This window comes from Echiichthys vipera (assembly GCF_963691815.1).
Source record: "Echiichthys vipera genome assembly, chromosome: 15".
In the NCBI taxonomy this organism is placed as follows: Eukaryota; Metazoa; Chordata; class Actinopteri; order Perciformes; family Trachinidae; genus Echiichthys; species Echiichthys vipera.
Window position 1 is genome coordinate 28,556,219 of NC_139840.1, and position 21,084 is coordinate 28,577,302.

General features: G+C 44.3%; 1 protein-coding gene across 5 annotated transcripts in view; it reads left to right on the forward strand.

Moving 5' to 3' along the window:
• The window catches only part of coa1 (cytochrome C oxidase assembly factor 1), a 49,183-nt gene that overhangs the window by 6,934 nt on the left and 21,165 nt on the right, over positions 1 to 21,084 (forward strand). For 2 of the 5 annotated variants that reach the window (XM_083927959.1, XM_083927960.1), the window contains one exon: positions 5,629 to 5,829. The exons of the other annotated variants lie outside the window; for them this stretch is intronic. The gene's annotated coding sequence lies outside the window, so the exon portion shown is untranslated. The remainder of the gene's footprint in view (positions 1 to 5,628; positions 5,830 to 21,084) is intronic. 5 annotated transcript variants of the gene reach the window in all.

Below are 21,084 nucleotides of genomic sequence, written 5' to 3' on the forward strand. Positions count from 1 at the left end.
TTAAACTATTTTAAGAGTTTAAAATCACAAACTTGGATAATAGCGAACACAAAACAACACCTTTTTGTATGTTCTGTGGAAAAATACTGCAGCCATTATTACTAAATGAATGAAATGGATCTTTTGAGCAAGTTGAATGTATTTGACTCAGTGTTTCCTAAATATAATCCCAGCTTTTCTTGCAATTCATATGTTCAAAGGTGTGTGCTTTTAATTGGGTTACACCTGTCCAACAGTGCGCACAGGCGCACTCGGGTCACAGTGGAGCGCTGCCGTTATTCTTTTCCTTACAGCGTTCTTACGGCCCCTTTTATTCCACTCTTAAGACTGCCAAAAAGCAGGTCCTTATTTTGCTCCATCTCGGATGTCAGGATGTCGATCTGTGTGTCGGAAAAGTTTCTTTTCTAACCAGCGTTCTTCCTCTCCATGTTTGACCTCAGTGGGCGAGGCCTCCGAACCAGGAATATTTAAGGGCGTAACATGTTCATGACGATCGAATTCAACCGCTGCATTTATCAAGGCTCGCTCATTCGTACGCTGAGATTGGTCCGATACGAATGTTTCATAAATCACACGTGGGTCCTTTCCTACGACCAATTCTGCACTCAGATCTGCGCCCGTTTTCACGCAAGATTGATAAATGAGGCCCATTGAGTTTCAAGCCCGATGCTAATGAAAACTGTTTCACTAGATCAATAGCTTTGACCAACTGTTCTTTATCTTTCATGAAAAGAGTTGTGTCGTCTGCCAGTTGAGAAATTCTTATTTCTCTATTAATATATATGCCTTTGAAATCTGTATCATGTACTATATTTAATGACCGTAATTCAACAACTAAAATAAATAGAAAAGGTGAAATTGGAAATCCTTGCCTAACACCGCGATTTATATCAAATCTATGAGAGGTGCTGGGGTTGATGATCACTGAGCTATTAATTCCTTTATAAAACATTTCGATAGTATCTATAAATTTGTTTCCAAAACCCAACAATTTAAGACATTTTGTAAGAAACTTAGGTTCAGGGGTGTCGAAAGCTTTGTAAAAGTCAAGAAAGAGAATGAACACTTCTGAGTGTACTGAATCTGCATAGTCTAATAAATCCAAAATAAGTCTGATGTTATTACTTATGTGTCTATCTTTAATGAAACCTGATTGTGTTTTGGCAACAATATGAGATAGACCCATTTTTAATCTAGTTGCGTAAACTGATACTAGAATTTTGTAATCAATTGTAAGGAGAGTGATAGGTGTCCAGTTTTCTATCAATAAGTTGTCTTTATCTGGTTTCGGAATTAGCGATATATACGCCTTGTTTCATAGTTGTAATCATCTCTCCCCGACTCACACATTCACAATACATACAGAATAAAGGTTCCTGAATTATGTCCCAAAAATGAATATAAACTTCCACTGAAAGCCCATCTATACCTGGGGATTTACCACTTTTCATTGAGAACAGAGCAGTCTTGATTTCCTCTCTGGTCAGGCCAGAGTCACAAGTTTTTTTCCAAGTCCTTATCAATTGTCACTGTGTTTTTTAACCTTACCAACAAACATTTCGCAAGAGGGATTGTTGAATTCTGATTTGTACAAGTTGCTATAAAAGGAGAAAACAGAATCAGAAATGTATTTTTGATCCATACATTTACTACCATTAATATTAAGCATACTTTGATTTTCTTTGACTGTTTCTCTTCTCCAAAGCAAAATAATAGCTGGAGTTTGTTTCCCCCTCCTCCAACCACTTGGCTCTAGATCTCACAAATGCTCCTTTGGCTAACTCAATGTAAATCTGATCGATTTTTAACTGTATCTCCTTTACTTCCAACTCCTCTTCAGAAGACAAGTTGGATTTAGATAAGAGAAAACCAATTCTGCTCAGCAATTCAGCTTCTGTTTTATCTTTGAGGGCTTTTAACTCTTTACTTCTTTTTACAGCAATACTCCTTATCATAAACATGAAGTATTCCCATTTTTGTGTATGTTTGTTGTCAGCAATTTCATAAAAAATTTCATTGGATAGACATTTTATACTATCATTAAAGCAATTGTCTTGAAGAAGGGCATTATTGAATTTCCAGTATCCTCGTAATTTAGACGTATTCTGTGAACCCTCTATTCTGTGACTTCAGAGTGATTTTCTTATGATCTGACAATGGAGAAAAAGAATGGGAGATATCTTTTACATGCTGAAGCGCAGAGGAAGAGACCAAAAAAAGATCAATCCTGGATCTAGATGAAAGGTTATTCTTGGACCATGTAAAATCCTGTATGTCTGGATTAAAAAAACGCCATGTGTCGGTCAGGGAGAGATCTGAGCAAGGTTTCGAAACAATATTGTTGTTCAGAGAAGATTGACACAGTTTTGGAGGGAATCTATCTATTGCATCATCAGGACACTCATTAAAGACGCAACCTAAAATAACAAAAGAGTTAGGATATTTGTGTGATAGATCATTTATCTTTGATGTTATCTGATTAAAGAGTATCTTATTAGATGAATGCATATTATGCCCATAAATATTACATACTATGACATTTGAATTATCATGCTTGAAAATTATGAGAATCCATCTACCATCATGTGAAGACACCACCTCTGAGATTTCCCCTTTAAATTTATGCAATAAAATAGAGACTCCAGCAGAGCGGCTAGTACCATGACTACAGTAAATCTTATTTCCCCACTGCCCTTTCCAGAATTGTACATCTGACTCACTTGAATGTGTTTCTTGTAAAAATATTAAGTCAGCCCCACTATTTTTACAGAATAGAAAAGTGGCTTTTCTTTTCAACAGATCGTGTATACCTCTGACATTCAATGACATAACAGCTAGAGAATTAAATTGAAAATCCATCCAAAATAAAAGGATAAATAATGAAGTAGCTCTCACAAGTAGATAACAAGAACTTTGAATTGTGTTTTAGGTCCCTTAAATGAGGAAGTGATAGTCAAAATAATTTGTGACTATACAAAAACATAGTTTTGGTACCATACACCTTTAGTTTAAATTGATTTAAACAATAACTATCAAGCACATTGGGTTAAACCCAGAATATTGCATATCAAACAGAACACATTTTCTTTCCGTTTGTAATTGTGCATTTTATAAACTGAATATGATGAATATTTCACTGCTCAAAAATACTGTTGCTCTAATAATTAAGCAACTTGAAATACAAGTCATGAGAGAATAATGAATGAATATAAAGAGAAACCAGAAAGAAGAATACATGAAGTCATTTATCTTCTTTATCCCTTGGAACAACTAATTTTTGTATAAGGGTGTGGGATTAATCCAAATAATGTGACTAATGGAGTTTTTAACAACGATTTTCCCCCACAATACCAGCTGTCTGTTAATGTTAACAGTTTGGAGGCATAGCAATCCCCACCAGCTACCTCCAGAAGGTAGTAGTTCTTAGGTCTATGAGTATATGTATATTATATCCTCTCTGGAGATATGAACTGTTTGGAGACAGCTTTCTTCATCCGTCATCACCGAAAGGTAGTAGTTCAAAGTCAATAAGCTTATGCATAGTTCTCTATAAGCACCCTGGAGACGTGCTGCGTGTAGGGATCTTACCACTCTTAATGACTCTTCTCTGTAATTAGATGAGGAAACCGCTTCAATTAATGTCTAAATGGTCAATCTTCTTCCCCTCTATCAGAGCATAGGGTCCTAGAAAGGACGCTTTTTTACCTTCCTTTCTTGCCTTTTCTACAAGGGGCCAGAGTTTTTCTCTAGCCACTCTTACGAAAAGTCTTGTCATGTTTACTGGAGAGCTCTTGGATAGCTGCCAAAATGTCCGCGCTGATATTTGTCACCGTGACCGTTAGAGTCTCTTTTCTTCTGTTTGTTGACATTTTTTTGGGTGTTACAGGTCTGGTCTGAAAGTGTGTCCATTGTATCTTCGGCAGTATTTTCGATGTTTTTCTCATCAGGTGCATTCACTTCTCCTGACATTACAGTCACTCACTTTAGCGTTGGAAGTCATCTTCTTTCTGTCTCTGACGCTAACGTTCGTTGGTCCTAGCTAGCTTGTATTCAGACTTTTACCATCTGGGTTTACCCTCTTTTTAAAATTTCCACGGAATAATAGTCCTGGTACCAAAGCATTCCTGTACTTACGTCACTCTTTCATCATTACAACTTTAAAACTATTTCATATTCTGTCTGCCTAATCACAAAGCCTCAAATTGTTTGACGGAGAAACTTTGCACCCGCGTCCTACGCCTCCGCCATCTTGGCCCCCGGTAACCTTTCAGTGTCCCATATGAGTACCAGAGACCAACAGAAAGTGCTCACGTCACAGCAGCTGAGTGTCGTTTAGAAAAGATCAGTAACTGTGACGGCACAATGAGCACAGTGTTTTTAGTGTCAGCTGTCACTGGAGGGGATCATTTATGTGATTCATGTGGGGTTAGATTCTTCTTGTTCTTTCCCTTTTTCTAATTAACATTATTATTATTATTATTATTATTATTATTATTATTGATCCAAGGTATGGCACGAAGATAAGCACATTTAATTTCCTATAAATTCTTCACAATGAAAGTCCCTGTTTTTTTGTTGTTTAAAAGCTTTTAACGTGAAGCGGTGAAATCAGGACGTGTTTCTGTCAGCAGTAACTTTACACAAGTCTAAAAAAGTATTATTTAAGTATTAAACCTAGGACTTGTTTACAAAAAACATTCTAGTCTGTATGTTTAGGTCATATCTCCATGACAACACTTAGGAGGATGAACATTTTTGTAACAGGCTAGTTTTTATTTTATTGGAGGTTAAAGTTTATGAATAATTAGAGGCGTGGCCTCTTGAGTGACAGACCTCTGGCCCTCACTTCTCCTCAGAGGCTAGTTGTCAGGATTAGCATCATTAGCATTATCAACTCCATTATCTTGACCTGGACTGCAGTCATTTGTGTGGCGGTGTTTCTATAAGTGACAAGATGGTTTGCTCTTCGATCAACTGAATCAACAGGTTTAGGAACACACCGTGTTAACGTTAGCTCTGTTATGCTAATTAATTAGCCGCACTTGCACCATGACTTGCAGTACAGCCTGCTATCAATGAGACATACACTAGATAACTAATCTGGAGCAACTGGAGGATTTGGGCTGTGAGGGTTGGTGTTTTACAGTCTATGAGCATGGAACTGTGTTGAATATCAGTTTAAATCATAGATCATAAATGCTGCCTGCACTTCACTCCTTGAGCCGGTGTAATCTCCGCTAGAGACATGGGAGTGCATGCACTCGACTCGCCGAGCTGGTGTGGTCTCTGCTAGAGAGACACGAGACTCCCACTCCCGTTTATCTAGTAATGTGTTCTGTTAGCCTAGCTACCAGGCGGTGAAGCTAATGTGGCTAATTCTGTAAACGTCACCCAGACTACAATTTTTTTTTTAAATATAGGTTTCAATAAAGATTCTGCATATTCAGGATTTTTTTCTGCATTATAAATTTTGAGACGGCCACCTCGCTGAAATTGTCTGCCGCCGCGCTTGAATCTCGATTGAAAAAATCAATGTAGTTTAGATTTTTAAAAAATGTATTAAAATATTTTGTACAATTTATAAATTCCGTATGAACACTCATCACTCATTTTCAACCGCTTATCCAGGGTCGGGTCGCGGGGCCAGCAGCTCTAGCAGGGGACCCCAAACTTCCCTTTCCCGGGCCACATTAACCAGCTCTAACTGGGGGATCCCGAGGCGTTCCCAGGCCAATGTGGAGATGTAATCTCTTCACCTGAACTTGGTCTTCCCCGAGGCCTCTACCCAGCTGGACGGGTCTGGAACACCTCCCTAGGGAGGCGCCCAGGGTTAGTCCTTACCAGATGATCCTGAACCACCTCAACTGGCTCCTTTCAATGCAAAGGAGCAGTGGCTCTACTCCGAGTTCCTCACAGATGGCTGAACTTCTTACCCTATCTCTAAGGGAGACTCCAGCCACCCTCCTGAGAAAACCCATTTCAGCCGCTTGTACCCGCAACCTCGTTCTTTCGGTCATGACCCAGCTTTCATGACCATAGGTGAGGGTAGGAACGAAGATTGACCGGTAGATCGAGAGCTTTGCCTTCCTTTGCTCCGATTCTCCGGCCAATCTCATGCTCCATCGTCCCCTCACTCTTGAACAAGACCTTGAGGTACTTGAACTCCTTCACTTCAAATCAAATCAAATCAGCTTTATTTATATAGCACCTTTCATACATATAAAAATGCGGCCCAAAGTGTTTTACATTAAAATAAAATAAAACAAACCCCCTTGACCTCCCCACTCCCTCACTCCCACACACACACACTACACCGACACCGACACCCCCCACCCCCCCCACCCCAAGATAAAATGGAGTATGGCTAGATAGAATAGAATTGTCTTCATTGTCATTGTACCAGTACAACGAAATTTACAGTACAATCCCTTAAAGTGCAGAAATAATTTAATATTAAAGAATAGGCTAGACCTTTAAACAAAATACACCCCAGTGAGATCCCTTAGATCAGGGATGTCAAAGTCAAACACATCAGAGGGCCAAAAAAACAAATCTGCTACAAGTCGAGGGCCGGACTGGTTCAATGTTTATTAAAACATATTAAAATGATTGCATATAACCTATTGAACCAAGACCTAACACAGTGTACCATATTTTATTTAATAATTACATGAATAATCCAATATTTTTGTACGGCTCTGTCAGTAATTTCAGGTGAAAACATTTTTCAACAGGCTCACAGACAAAAACAAACTTGTCCTGTACATTTAATGAATAAAGCAAGATTTTCATATGAATTTAGTTATTTCAAGGAAACATTTTCAACAGGCAAACAGCAAAAAATAGAAATAAAACATGTTCCTTAATATCAAGATAAAGACAAACAGCTTTGTGAACATGTGCTTGAAACACCCTGTTTCGTTTAGCCAATATTGGGGGGGCCGCTGAAAGTTGACATCTGCCCTGAATGCTGATTAATAATGAAACCGAGGAGGCCCACTTGCGGCGCTGCAGTGAGTTTGCGTGCTGCCGTTGCATTGTGGGTAATGTAGTTTTGGTGCGTGAAAAACACCAGCAGGCAATTGTGACGTGCGGGCCGGTTCTTATACTAATCAAATATCATCCCGGGGGCCAAGATAATTGGGCCTTGACTTTGACACCCATGCCTTAGATCATCATCTAAAGAGCTCCTCACTATACCCAGAATCAATTCCAAATCAGCTCATGGCGCAGAAGGGCAAAAGCTCGCTTGATCTTGATTTTCAGTATGAAAACAGACCGTGAAAGCAGGGCCTCACGATCCTTCTGAATCTTTGGGTTTTTGGGTTTTTTAAGCAGGAGGTGTCAGAAAAGTTACCACAGGGACCCACTCTCTGGAATTCTCTTCCACATGAACTACGGTCTGCTACAACAGTGTCTTCTTTTAAAAGTAAACAAAAATCGTATCTTTCTTCGCAAGCTTTTAATTATGTTTAAAGAATGTGTTTATTTCTGTCCTGTTTGTTTGCTTTAAGAATTTTTATTATCATTATTATTACTATCTCCTTTTTAAATGATGATAATAATACATTCTTGTATGATTGTATAATGTCCTAAATGTTTTGTTTTAATGTTTATGTTAAATGTTTATGTTAAATTATTTTTATCCTATATGCTATTTTATGTTATACAGTGTATCTTTGTTTTAATTTCTTGAAGCACATTGAGTTCACGCTTGTCATTTGAAATGTGCTATATAAATAAATTTGACTTGACTTGACTTAAAAGACACATTTAAAACGACAAGCTTACACACCAACACGCACGCACGCACACACAAACGCACACACACACCACAACAGCTTTAGGAGACAAAAACAAAAAACAGTAGATTGCAGAGACCCTGAGCATCATGTACCATCAAAGGTGAAGGTATTTGCGGTGTTCAGCACTGTTATAGCTTTTGGATAAAAACGCTAACGTCTGTTAGTCCGAGCATTGAGAGACATGAAACGTCTGGGCAATAACTCAAAGTGTTGATGACCTGGGTGGGACGAATCCCTTAGAATGTTTTTAGCCCTACTAAGACAGCGAGAACTGTACAGTTCTTCCAGGGTGGGGAGTGAGCAACCAATGATCTTTTGGGCTGTGTTAACAACCCTTTGGAGGGCTTTTTGGTCAGCCACTGTGCAGCTGGCAAACCACACACACATACAGTAAGGCAGGATGCTTTCTATGGAGCAACGATAGAAAGACACCAAAAGTTTCTGAGTCAGACTGTTATTCCTGAGAACTCTCAGGAAGTACAATCTCTGTTGTGCTTTCTTGATGGGGGTTGTGGTGTTAATGTTACAAGTTAAGTCCTCCTGTATGTGCACACTGAGAAACCGGAAATCTGTTTCCCCCCAATGAATAGGGGTTGAGTGTCTGTTTTGGCTTTCCTCCTGAAGTCTATGACCAGCTCCTTGGTCTTGGAGGTGTTCAGGACAAGGTTATTGTCTGAACACCACATTGACAGCTGCTCCACCTCGTCCCGGTAAGCTGACTCAACTCCCCCAGAGATGAGCTCCACAACTGTGGTATCATCAGCAAACTTGATGATGGCGTTGCTTGAGTGTGCGGGGTGCAGTCATGCGTGTAGAGGGTGTAGAGTAGGGGGCTCAGCACACAGCACTGAGGCGAGCCGATGTTTAGGCTAAGGGCTGTGGAGATGTGGGGGCCTACCTTCACTCTCCGGGAGCGGTCTGACAGGAAGTCCTTGATTCAAAGGCAGATGGAGTTGGATCTTCCCAGTTCTAAAAGTTTGATCATCAGTCTGTTGGGGAGTATGGTGTTTAATGCTGAGCTGAAGTCCACAAATAGGAGCTCCCCTGCCGCTCCACGTGGGACAAAGCAGCATGGAGAGCTGTGGCGATAGCATCCTCTGTGCACCTGTTGGTTCTGTAGGTAAACTAGTGAGGGTCAAACCTGGGTGGGAGATTTGAGATGATGTGTGTACATACCAGTTTCTAAAAGCACTTCATGATGATTTGGGTAAGTGCTACTGCTTGGTAGTCATTAAGGCTGCTGGTGTCAAGTCTTTTTTGGGATTGGAATGATGGTTGTGGACTTGAGACAGGGAGGGCTCCTCCACTGTGAGAAGGTGACTGGTGAGGGCTGAAAGATGTGGTGTGGCTGTGTCCTTTGAGGTCGCCTCACTTGGTGTTTAAAGATGTCCCAGTCTGTTGACTCAAAACAGTCCTGAAGTTGTTCAGAAGCACCTTCAGGCCATGTTTTAACAGTTCTGGTTGTGGTAGAAGCACTTTTCCTGCCAGGGGTGTATGCTGGTATTAAATGCAGGGTCATGTGGTCTGACTGACCGAGGTGAGGAAGTGGTTTTGCCCTGAAGCCTTGTTTAATTTTGGAATACACCTTATCTAGTGTATTGTGTCCCCTGGTAGCACATGTAACATGGTGGAGTTTGGGGAGTGCAGTCTTTAATTCCACATGGTTAAAGTCCCCAGCAATGATGTGAATAGCCTCAGGAAATGAACTCTGTTGGCTGCTGATAGTGTCATGTGCCACGTTAGCATTAGCATCCGGAGAAATGTATACAGCTGTTAGCATCACAACGTTGAACTCACGGGGCAGATAAAAGGGCCTGCACTTGACAGTTACATGCTCCAGATGTGGCCAGCAGTGGCTGTTCATTGTCCTTGTGTCAGCGCACCAGCAGTTGTTAAAATAAATGCACTGCTCTTACCGCAGTCTCTAGTCCTGTCGTGCCGGAATGTTATGCGACCTGCTAGCTCAATAGCTGTATCCGGAATGGAAGGATTAAGCCAAGACTGTGATATGCAGCAATCCTTCACAATGTTGTTATTTGCAACCTGTAGTCTTAGTTCGTCCATTTTGTTCGCCAGTGATCTTGCATTTGTGAGGAAGATACTCGGAAGCGGCAGTTTGTGTGGCCGCTTCCTTAGCCTTAGCAACAGACCAGCTCTGCATCCCCTCTGTTTTCGATCCCGGTGCCACCTCCGGCGCCTCCCTGCTGGGATGGTAATCCAGGGTGAGCCGGGGCGCCTAACTATATCAACGGGTATTTTGTGCGAGCGAATAAAGTCAGTTGTAACCGACTGCTCGCTGTGTAAAGCCATTCCTAAGAGATCCTGCCGGCTATAGATGGTGTTTGCTGAAGAGGATTTTAACGGGAATAGTATAAATGGACACACTAGTAAATAAACAAAACACCGAAAGGGAGAGCACTCAGCCGCTGCGTCTGAATGCGCCGCCATCTTGCTTAGCACAAGACCGAGTAAGGAAACACCATCCTAAGGGGGCCATCTCCACTGAGAGACTACAGGGGACGCCACCACAGAGACCACCCCGACCCAGACAGATAGGGACCCATACCACGGCCATAAAGCCCTGGGTCAGGACTCCCCAACTATCCAGGCCCATACAACCTCCAGGACGGCACCCCCGCAGGCAGGCCAGAGAGAGCTCTGGGAGTGGAGGGCCCCCATGAGGAGAACAATGGAGCTGGAAACTAAGAGACAATAAATAAGATAGGTACTAAAAGAAATGAAAAACCTCCTACAACCATATAAATGAATGTTAATATGAATTACTGAGAGCAAAACAAAAATAAATAAGTAAATGAATAATATAACCTTTAAGAGTAAATGAAAAGACAAGGAAAAATGACAGTACAGGATAAATGAGTAATACTGAAAGAATCAAAGGACTCAGGACTCAGTTAAAAGCTAAATTAAAAAGGTGAGTCTTGAGCCTGCGTTTAAAAGCATCCACATACTTGGTGGCCCTGAGGCCCTCCAGCAGGCTGTTCTACAGGCGAGGGCCCTAAAATGAGGCTTTACCAAAGGTTTTTGTTCTCACATTTGGAACAGATAAAAGACCAGTACCAGAGGACCTCAGGGTCCGCAACGGCTGATACAGTAAAAGCAGGTCAGACAGATAAGAAGGCCTAAGGCTGTTAAGACACCTAAATGAGTTCTGAAGCAGCTGAAGATGTGAAATGCTCTTTTTTGGGAGACCAGAGAGCAGGGCATTACAGTAATCTAACCGGCAAGAGATAAAAGCATGCATTAGCCCGAGAGAGAAACGGGCGAACTCTGGCTATATTCTTAAGATGGTAAAAAACAATCTTTGTAGTATTTCTGATGTCACTCATCACTCATCACTCATCTTCATCCGCTTATCCGGGGTCGGGTTGCGGGGGCAGCAGCTTTAGCAGGGGACCCCAAACTTCCCTTTCCCGGGCCACATTAACCAGCTCTAACTGGGGGATCCCGAGGCGTTCCCAGGCCAGTGTGGAGATATAATCTCTCCACCTAGTCCTGGGTCTTCCCCGAGGCCTCCTCCCAGCTGGACGTGCCTGGAACACCTCCCTAGGGAGGCGCCCAGGGGGCATCCTTACTAGATGCCCGAACCACCTCAACTGGCTCCTTTCAACGCTAAGGAGCAGCGGCTCTACTCCGAGTTCCTCACGGATGGCTGAACTTCTCACCCTATCTCTAAGGGAGACTCCAGCCACCCTCCTGAGAAAACCCATTTCGGCCGCTTGTACTCGCGACCTCGTTCTTTCGGTCATGACCCAACTTTCATGACCATAGGTGAGGGTAGGAACGAAGATTGACCGGTAGATCGAGAGCTTTGCCTTCCGGCTCAGCTCTCTTTTCGTCACAACGGTGCGGTAGAGCGACTGCAACACCGCCCCCGCTGCTCCGATTCTCCGGCCAAACTCACGCTCCATCGTCCCCTCACTCGTGAACATGATCCAGAGGTACTTGAACTCCTTCACTTGGGGTAAGGACTCATTCCCTACCTGGAGTAAGCAATCCACCGGTTTCCTGCTAAGAGCCATGGCCTCAGATTTAGAGATGCTGATCCTCATCCCAGCCGTTTCACACTCGGCTGCGAACCGATCCAGTGAGTGCTGAAGGTCACTGACCGACGATGCCATCAGGACCACATCATCTGCGAAAAGCAGAGACGAGATCCTCAGCCCACCGAACTGCAAACCCACCCCACCACGACTACGCCTTGAAATCCTGTCCATGAAAATCACGAACAGGATTGGTGACAAAGCGCACCCCTGGCGGAGGCCAACCCCCACCGGAAACGAATCCGACTTACTCCCGAGGATCCGGACACAGCTCTCACTTTGGGTGTACAGAGATTGGATGGCCCACAGAAGTGACCCCCTCACCCCATACTCCCGCAGCACCTCCCACAGTATCTCCCTAGGAACCCGGTCATATGCCTTCTCCAAATCCACAAAACACATGTAGACTGGATGAGCATACTCCCAGGCCCCCTCCAGGATCCTTGCGAGAATGAAGAGCTGGTCCATTGTTCCACGTCCAGGACGGAATCCACATTGTTCCTCTTCAATCTGAGGTTCGACTATAGGACGAACCCTCCTTTCCAGCACCTTGGAGTAGACTTTACCAGGGAGGCTGAGTAGTGTGATACCCCTGTAATTGGCACACACCCTCTGGTCCCCCTTTTTAAAAAGAGGAACCACCACCCCGGTCTGCCACTCCCTTGGCACTGTCCCAGACTTCCACGCAATGTTGAAGAGGCGTGTCAACCAAGACAGCCCCTCCCAACCCAAAGTTTTCAGCATTTCTGGACGAATCTCATCAACCCCTGGGGCTTTGCCACTGTGGAGTTGTTTGACTACCTCAGTGACTTCCGCCAGGGATATTGACAATGATTCCCCATCAGCCTCCAGCTCTGCTTCTACAAAAGAGGGCGTGTTAGTCGGATTAAGGAGTTCCTCAAAGTGCTCCTTCCACCGCCCGATCACCTCATCGGCTGAGGTCACCAGCGTCCCGTCTTTACTGTAAACAGCTTGGACGGTTCCCTGTTTCCCCCTCCTGAGATGTCGAATGGTTTTCCAGAAGCACCTTGGTGCCGCCCGAAAGTCCTTCTTCATGGCTTCTCCGAACTCCTCCCACACCCGCTGCTTTGCCTCTGACACAGCAGAGGCTGCAGCCCTTTTGGCCTGTCGGTACCTTACAACTGCCTCCGGAGTCTTCTGGGATAGCATATCCCGGAAGGCCTCCTTCTTCAGTCGGACAGCTTCCCTGACCACCGGTGTCCACCACGGTGTTCGAGGGTTACCGCCCCTTGAGGCACCTAAGACCTTGAGGCCACAGCTCACCGCTGCAGCTTCAGCAATGGAAGCTTTGAACATTGCCCACTCCGGTTCAATGCCCCCAACCTCCACAGGGATGCCAGAAAAGCTCCGCCGGAGGTGTGAGTTGAAGATCTCTCGGACAGGGGCCTCCTCCAGATGTTCCCAGTTCACCCGCACTACTCGTTTGGGTTTACCTGGTCTGTCCAGAATCTTCCCCCATCCTCTGATCCACTCATCACCAGATGGTGATCAGTTGACAGCTCTGCCCCTCTCTTCACCCGAGTGTCCAAAACATGCGGCCTCAGATCAAATGATACGATCACAAAATCGATCATCGACCTTTGGCCTAGGGTGCTCTGGTACAACGTACACTTATGAGCATCCTTATGTTCGAACATGGTGTTAGTTATAGATAATCCGTGACTAGCACAGAAGTCTAATAACTGACGACCACTCGGATTTAGATCAGGGAGGCCGTTCCTCCCAATCACGCCTCTCCAGGTGTCTCCATCATTGCCCACATGGGCGTTGAAGTCTCCCAGCAGAACTATTGAGTCCCCTACTGGAGCCCCATGCAGGACTCCATTCAGGGTCTCCAAGAAGGCCGAATACTCTGAACTGCTGTTTGGTGCATATGCACAAACAACAGTCAAGAGTTTTCCCCCCTACCACCCGCAGGCGTAAGGAGGCGACCCTCTCGTCCACCGGGGTAAACTCCAACACCGCGGCGCTCAGCCGGGGGTTTGTGAGTATCCCCACACCCGCCCGGCGCCTCACACCCTGGGCAACTCCAGAGAAGAATAGTGTCCAACCCCTATCCAGGAGAACGGTTCCAGAACCGAGACTGTGTGTGGAGGTAAGCCCCACCAGATCTAACTGGTAGCGCTCCACCTCCCGCACAAGCTCCGGCTCCTTCCCCGACAGAGAGGTGACATTCCACGTCCCAAGAGCCAGCTTTTGCTGCCCGTGTCTGGTCCGTCGAGGCCCCTCACCTTCACTGCCACCCGTGCAGCAGCGCACCCGACCCAAGTGGTTCCTCCTGCGAGTGGTGGGCCCACATTTCTGATGTGTAGAATAAAATCAAACTCAGAGTTGATAATAACGCCCAGGTTTTTTACGCACTGTTAATGTTTAAAAGCACTTAGTTTTGGTAAAAGTTTCTCTTTCTTGCCTTCAGGACCAATAATTAAAACCTCTGTTTTGTCCTGGAGCTGTAAGAAGTTCTCTGCCATCCATAACTTTATATCTAAAATACAGTTTAAAAGGTAATCAATAGGCCCTGTGTCATCAGGAGACACGGCAATGTAGAGCCGTGTATCATCAGGCAGTGGGGAAGACACCCATCTGGAGAGAGCAATTCACAAGGTTTAAAAGTTCAAAGTCAAAGAACACATAAAATTGTTTTAAGAGTGATGTGGGAATTGGGTCTAAAAGACAAGTTGAAGAAGAAAAATTCCTTTATTTGTCCTGCAATGGGGAAATTCAATTTTCACTCTATTTTTTCATTTTACACACACACAGGCCCGAGATACACACACATGCACAGACAGAACCTATATACATGCAACTAACGGTGAGATGTTAGAGCGAGGGGGCTGCCAGTGACTGGCGCCCCAAGCAGTTGGGGGTTCGGTGTCTTGCTCAACAGCACCTCGGCAGTGCCCAGGAGATGGACTGGCATCTCCAGCCACCAGTCCACGCCCCATTTATGGTCCACACAGGGACTCGAACCAGCCAAGTCACCTATGGACTGAGCTACTGCCGCCGCTGGGTTAACGTGAGAAAACTCTACAGAGTATTATTGCATCAACCAGGACAAAAGGATCCATTGTCTCCTCAGATAAAAGTGAAGGTTCACGTCTGTTAAAAGTAACATTGTTTTGTTCTAAAAGAGTGGACCTAATACCAACAATTTTACCTCTGAAGTAGTCTGCAAAGTCCTCACATAGATGGTTTGTTGGAACTATGGAGGATTTCTTAAAATCACTATTAGCTAAACAAGCAATTGTGGAGAAGAGGAATTTGTGGTCGTTGTTTTTATCTGAGATGAGTTGTGAAAAATGGGAAATTCTTGCCTGTTTTACTACTTTATTGTAGATTTTAAGTTAAGGCCTCCTGTTGGATGAAACTGGAGAAATCAAAAAACACACAATAACGGCCAGACACACCCAGGTCAACAACAGAGGACACACCTATGGACAGGCCATATGTTATGACCAGGTCCAGGGTGTTTCCTCTGTTGTGAGTGGGCTGTGTGGTGTGCTGTCTAAAATCCAGATCATTTAAAAGATTTAAAAATTCACTCGCAGTGGGATCTGAATCATTATATGTGTGTATATTAAAATCACAAGTTATTAAAACCCTGTTGTAAGTTGAGTGTAAAATCGATAGAAGTTCGGAAAACTCACTGATAAAAGAGGGGTGGTGCTTGGGTGGTCTATAAATAGTCACACATAATCGGAGGACTGCTAAAAACAAAAGCATGGTGATCAAATGAGGTAGTCGGTAGTTGGTAAAAGAAATGTCCTTTGTTATTATAGAGTTTGAGATGATTGTTGCAGTCCCACCACCTCTCCTACCACTCCTGGAAAATAAAAAACTTTCTTTACACTTGGGGTAAGGACTCATTCCCTACCCGGAGTAAGCAATTCACTGGTTTCCTGCTGAGAGCCATGGCCTCAGACTTAGAGGTGCTGATCCTCATTCCAGCCGTTTTAAACTCTGCTGCGAACCGACCCAGTGAGTGCTGAAGGTCACTGACCGACAATGCCATCAGGACCACATCATCTGCAAAAAGCAGAGGCAAGATCCTCAGCCCACCAAACTGCAACCCCTCCCCACCACGACTACGCCTCGATATCCTGTCCATGAAAATCACAGGATTGGTGACAAAGCACACCTGAGGCAAATCCCCACCGGGAACGAATCTGACTTACTGCTGAGGATCTGGACACAGCCCTCGCTTTGGGTGCACAGAGATTGGATGGCCCACAGAAGTGACCCCCTCACCCCATACTTCTGCAGCACCTCCCACAGTATCTCCCAGGGGATCCAGTCATATGCCTTCTCCAGATCCACAAAGCACATGTAGACCGAATGGGCATACTCCCAGGCCCCCTCCAGGATCATCAACATCAATCCCTAGGGCTTTGCCACTGTGGAGTTGTTAGACTCAGTGACTTCAGAGATATTGACAATGATCCCCCATCAGCCTCCACCTCTGCCTCTACAAAAGAGGGCGTGTTAGTCCAATTAAGGAGTTCCTCATAGTGCTCCTTCCACCGCCCGATTACCTCATCAGCTGAGGTCACCAGGGTCCAGTCCTTACTATAAACAGCTTGGACGGTTTCCCGTTTCCCCCTCCTGGGGTGCCAAATGGTTTACCAGAAGCACCTTGGTGCAGCCCGAAAGTCCTTCTCCATGACATCTCCGAACTTCTCCCACACCTGCTGCTTTGCCTATGACAAGGCAGAGGCTACAGCCCTTTGGCCCATCGGTACCTTGCAACTGCCTGCAACAGGCAGAGTTTTCTCCCCTACCACCTGCAGGCGTAAGGGCGTGACCCTCTATCATAGTTATGCAGATGACACACAGCGTGGAGGCTCGACCAGGCTCGCTGGTCCTGCAGGCTGGTACCAACAATTTAAAGAACCGCCAGTCCAAGGTCCTCAAGCAGTACTTCAGGTCCATGATGAACCACCTGCTAGACACGGGGAAGCAACTAATTATTTCCGGCCCGCTTCCCCTGCCGTGTTTTGGTGACGTCATGACCAGCCACCTCAGCCAGCTGCATGTGTGGCTTAAAGGATACTGCCTGGGGAAAAGTATTCCATTTGTAGACAACTTTCCAGCTTTTTTAAACAAGGGCTCACTACGAACAACACTCAACTCCATTGCTCCTTTTAAAAAGAAGATAATAAAACAGAGGAAGTTAGCTCCGTGGTATAACTCACAAACCTGTGAATTTAAACAAAAACAAACAAAAATTTGCATAAATTGGTAGGTAAATGGCGTTCCACTAAACTGATCTCGCTTAGTTTGGCAAGAAAGTCTAAAAACATATAGGAAGGCCCTCCGTAATGCCAGAGCAGCCTATTACTCATCTTTAATAGAGGAGAATAAGAACAATCCTAGATTTCTTTTCAGCACTTTAGCCAGGCTGACAGAGAGCCACAGATCTATTGAGCCATGTATTCCTATAACCCTCAGTAGTAACAACTTCATGACCTTCTTCAATGACAAAATTATAGCTATTAGAGACAAAATCAACTCGCTTGGCACAAATTTTTCTTCAAATCCAGGAACCTAAGGGCGCACTTACACTGTCCTTCCGCACCGCAACCCGGGCTTTAGGGTACTTGTCCCCCCTCCCTCTCCCCCAGCGCCCCAGCCCCGATGGTACTCACACTGCCTGGGCCTCGGCAAATGCTTCTTGCTGTCCATACATCATCACGCCGTAACACGTCACACACATTGATCGCGCGTGTGTGGCTTTGTTTACAAATCTTTCCGTAGACCTTGGAGTTTTTGTGCGTCTTGTCGACTGTTTTTGAATATTTTCATCCGACCAAATCTGCAGTAAACACTCCACCTCCGCATCACACCAACGTGAACCTTTCACCGCCATTGTTGTTGTTGTTATATGTCCGCGCATGGTCCGTCCTTCTATTTTGTCCGAACAGGCGCACATACTGCTACCGCCGTAGGGCTCGTGCTCGTGCTCGTGCTCGTACACATGCGCACGCTCGTGCTCGTACATGTGCAAACGGCTCTGCTAAAGCCCACCTCTTTCAAGCGGGCCGTGTACTGTCCGCAGTTATGCGCCCTTAGAAACATTTGTACAACCTGATGTATTCTTGGACTGCTTTTCTACAGTTGACCATAACAAATTGACCTCTACTATCTCGGCATCAAAGCCTTCTACTTGTCTCCTAGACTCTATTCCAGCTAGGTTACTTAAAGAAGTGTTACCTTTAGTTAGCACTCCTGTACTAGATATGATTAATATGTCTTTATCAGCAGATTATGTACCACAATCTTTTAAAGTAGCTGTAATTTAACCTCTTCTTAAAAAGCACAGTCTTGATTCAGAGGTTCTAGCCAATTATAGACCTATAACTAGCCTTCCTTTTCTCTCTACGATCCTTGAGAAAATAGTCACCAATCAGTTTGTACATGTTAATGACAAATCCTCCATGCACACTAAAATCAGTCACGGAGTTCCACAGGGTTCTGTCCTCGGACCGATTCTATTCACCTTATATATGCTTCCCTTGGGAAATATTATAAGGAAGCACTCCATAAAGTTTCATTGTTATGCTGATGATACACGATTATATTTGTCGATCAAACCAGAAGAAACCGATCAGTTAGCTAAACTTTAAATGTGCATTAAGGAAATAAAAACCTGAATGACCTTCAATTTGTTGCAAAATGTTAAACTCCTATAAAACTGAAATTATTGTACTTGGCCCCGAAGGCCTACAAAACGCAATACTCCTGTACTAGATTCTTTGCAATGGCTACTTGTAAAATCTAGAATAGAATTCAAAACCCTTCTTCTTACCTACAAAGCTCTTATTGGTCAGGCTCCGTAGTATCTTAAAGAGCTCATAGTACCTTATTAACCGACTAGATCGCTGCGCTCTGAGAATGCAGGGCTACTTGTCGTTCCTAGAGTCTCCAAAAGTTGAATGGGAGGCAGGGCCTTCAGCTACTAAGCTCCTATCCTGTGGAACTGACTCCCGAGTGTTGTTCGGGAGGCAGACACCGTCCCCATATTTAAGAGTAAACTTAAAACTTTCCTCTTTGATAAAGCTTATAGCTAGGGCTTATGGTCCCTTAGCTACGTTGTTTATTGGCACTCAATTTCTATTAGATTCTGCATGTACAGGGCTGATTTTTGTGGTATACGTGTGTGCCTGCACATGTATATCATGCCAGTAGGTGGTACTGTCACTCCTTGTAACTCATGCATTCTGAATACACACTGCACTTGTCCTGACTCCTGAGAAGTAAACACTGTTCCTCTTGATTAGCTTCCCTGCTAGCTTCCTTTTATTTTTTACAACACAACATATTGGCGACGAGGATGGCTCTGCTTGGGATTTCGCCACCTCCAGCATTTTTAACATAGCATAGGTGAGCCGACCGTGCCTGATGAAGCATTGATTCACATGTGGAGAAGTTTCCAGTGACTCCGTCACAGTGCTATTAGTTGATGAAGATGATGCAAATGCACTGAGCAGTAAATTAATGTGCAATGTCTTCCTGAACGCTTCAGGTGGCCCTACAATTACTGCTGATCTGATGGTGGATACCTGGTCTGGCGTCTCTTGTCTCTCTCAAGTACAAGAGTCAATTCAGCCACACCCCTCTGCTGAAGCATAGAAAAACACTGACCACATACACAAATAAACCTATACCTATGCTAGGTTGTCTGGAACTGACAGTGATATACATCACAAAATGCACGTCCCAGTACATTCATATTAGGCATGGATCTATTCAATGCTCTGTAACTTGAGATTAGAGAGGGTCATGTCACTACCAACACACCCCCTGCCATCCCCGTATAGTACACAGTTGCTGAAACTGACGCTTCAAAGACTGGAACAGTTACTGGATTTGTTCACAAAGTCACTGTGAGACCTGGAATACAGCCTGTGCAGCAAAAGCTACCTCATCTGCCTTTTGCCATTTGTGATGCAGTGTTTCAGAAGCCACAGAGACTAGAAAAGGACGGTGTCATTCAACACATCAACTCCTCACCATGGGTTTCACCCACAGTAGTGGTGCACCGCAAGTCGGGTCGGCTCAGGATAAGTCCAGATCTATGTGAGCCCAACAAGGCTGTGGTTGTTGACAGCCATCAACTGCCTCATATTGAGGAGGTGTTTCATGAGCTATCGAGGAGCACAAATATTCTCCTCTATTGACCTGCAAAATCCATATCATCAGGTACCTCCAAAGCAATTTCAGTCAAAAGCAACTGGACTTTGTTATTTGTCTAGGAAGAAGTTTCACCTTTCATCCAAGAGGCTTCATCAGTTCATGTACGCATCTGACCAGGCTGGGACTGGTCCAACTATCTGGTGTGGAGATCCGGGTATTTAACCTTTCACAAAGCTGATGATGTCACTAGAACCCTTTGTGCTCCAAGTGCCAACGACCGTCCTTGACAGCCCCATTTCCTGATTATTTAAAAAAAAATCTGTATTAACATATCCTACATATATGTGAATTCGGGTACATATTATGAACCTCAAAAATAAGGCTACTACCCACCGGTAGTCACTGCTGCTACCTTTTAAAAGCAATTGCAGAAAACCTCCAGAGAGCTGTGTAAGGTTACGTTCACACTGCAAGTCTTAATGCACAAATCTGATTTATTGCTCAAATCAGATTTTTTGTTTGGCTGTTCACATTACGGGCGGCGACTGTGGCTCAGTGTTGTGCTCCATTTGAGAGATTGGCGGTTCGATCCCCACCTTCCCCGGTCCACATGTTGAAGTGTCCTTGGGCAAGTTACTGAACCCCGAATTGCTCCCTGTGCTGCGCATGGGTGTGTGAATGTAGTGTGAATGGTTAGATTAGATGGTATGTAGATGTCCACTGCCATCAGTGTGAATGTCTGTGTGAATGTGACAAACACTTTGAAAACGCCTTGAGTAGTCAGAAGACTAGAAAGGCGCTATATAGGTACAAGTCCATTTACCATTTACCATTTACGTCTTTAAATGTGGCCTGATTGGATTGCTGTGTGAACATCTCACACTCCTGAAGTGATCCTTGATGACATCACGCCACAATGGTGTTTACGGAAGTGAACATGGCAACGTAACAGGTATTGTAGGACTTTATTGCTTAATGATAAAAACAGAGTGTGAAAATCCAAACAGGTCTAAAACTCTCCCTCCCCCGGCCGCCTGCTTCACGGCTGTCTTCCATGTTTGTTT